Source organism: Hipposideros armiger, unplaced genomic scaffold (assembly GCF_001890085.2).
Source record: "Hipposideros armiger isolate ML-2016 unplaced genomic scaffold, ASM189008v1 scaffold_197, whole genome shotgun sequence".
Lineage (NCBI taxonomy): Eukaryota > Metazoa > Chordata > Mammalia > Chiroptera > Hipposideridae > Hipposideros > Hipposideros armiger.
In genome coordinates this window covers 2,530,214-2,531,675 of record NW_017731547.1, presented here as the reverse complement: position 1 = coordinate 2,531,675, position 1,462 = coordinate 2,530,214, and the positions used below count along the sequence as shown (strand labels likewise).

Genomic DNA, 1,462 nt, shown 5'->3' with positions numbered 1-1,462 from the left:
TCACCGTCTTGGGCTGCGGCTCTGGCATTTGCAGCTGAGGGTTGGAGTTCCCAGGTAGTAGGCATTATAGGGATTTGGATGATGACCACAAAGCGCCGGTTTGACCCGCAGTTCACGGCCATCCAGCCTGATCCCATCTAGGACATTCTTGGCATCCTCAGCATGGAGTTTGTCACGGAAGCAGACGAAGGCAAAGCCACGGGACCGTTGAGTGAAGCTGTCCCGTGGGATATACACGTCATCGATTTCCCATACTTCTCAAAGGTGCGCTGCAGGCTGTCGGTTGTGGTGCTGTAATTCAGGTTGTCCACTTTAAGGGAGGTCAGGTTGTCCACGTTGCGAGGAGGGCGGCTGTAAATCATGGCTTTGAGTGTTCAGTTTGAGCTCCGCGACTTAGCACCGAGAAATGTGCCATCTGGAAAGGTTGCAAGCTTGACCCAGACAGCTGCAATGCTTTCTTCAGTTTCATTTTGCTTGAGGCACCTCCTCTTGCGTCACTTGCAGACGCATATACATGGGTGCTTAGAAGCATCAGAATGTTGGACACAGCGCTGCCCATCTCCAGAGCTGACACCACTGGAAAAAAAAAAAACCTCCATATAGTTTTTTTAAAAAATGCATGTTTATGACCATAACATATTTTTTGATACTTTTCCAATATATATCTAAATACCCAGTTGTAATTATGGATATATATATATATACACATACATATATATACACACACATATATAATACTGAAATGTATTGCAATGATGATTCATAAAAGCTAAAAACATTTATCTACTTGGAGACAAAAACTAACAAACAAAATACCAAAACAAATCATGGACAGATGGGGTGATTCAATAATACTAACATGCAAAGAGAGATTGAGAACCACCAGCAAGGTGTGAACTGCAATCAGAAACTCAATATGGCTCCCCTTTTGTGTTTGAAAAAAAAATCATTAAATGAGTCAAAGGTGTGATTATCTGATTCCAAATTATATAACTAAATATACCCCAGATTATTAGAATATACTGCTTTCTCATTAATTGACCCAATATACTATCTGATATCGTAAGTTCATTTGTGTAGCTTTCATTTTAAAAATTGTTTTTAGAATTAATAATTATATTTCATCAAATTGTTGGCAAGGCATCTTTTCTGATGAATCATACCCATTGCACTCCAATAAATGAGCTTACAATAGTAGGGAATAGAAAATAATATTTTATTAAGTATATCTAACCTTCAGTGACTATTTTATGCTCTTTGCAAGCCTCAGCATCTTCTGCATATAATTAATATGTGCTCTGTTTGTCCATTGTTGCATAACAACCTACATGAAAATTTAGTGGCTGAAACTAATGATTTATCATTATCTCATAATTCTAAGTCACAAGAATTTAGACTGGGAACAGTAGGGCTTGCTTCTTATCCATTATATCAGTTGAATTAAGTGACAGATGGCTCCTCT

At 38.6% G+C, this 1,462-nt stretch overlaps 1 pseudogene; it reads right to left on the bottom strand.

Annotated features, from left to right (window-relative positions):
- Window positions 1-362, bottom strand: LOC109388444 (serine/arginine-rich splicing factor 2 pseudogene; annotated as a pseudogene).
- Between the last annotated feature and the right edge of the window lie 1,100 nt (window positions 363-1,462).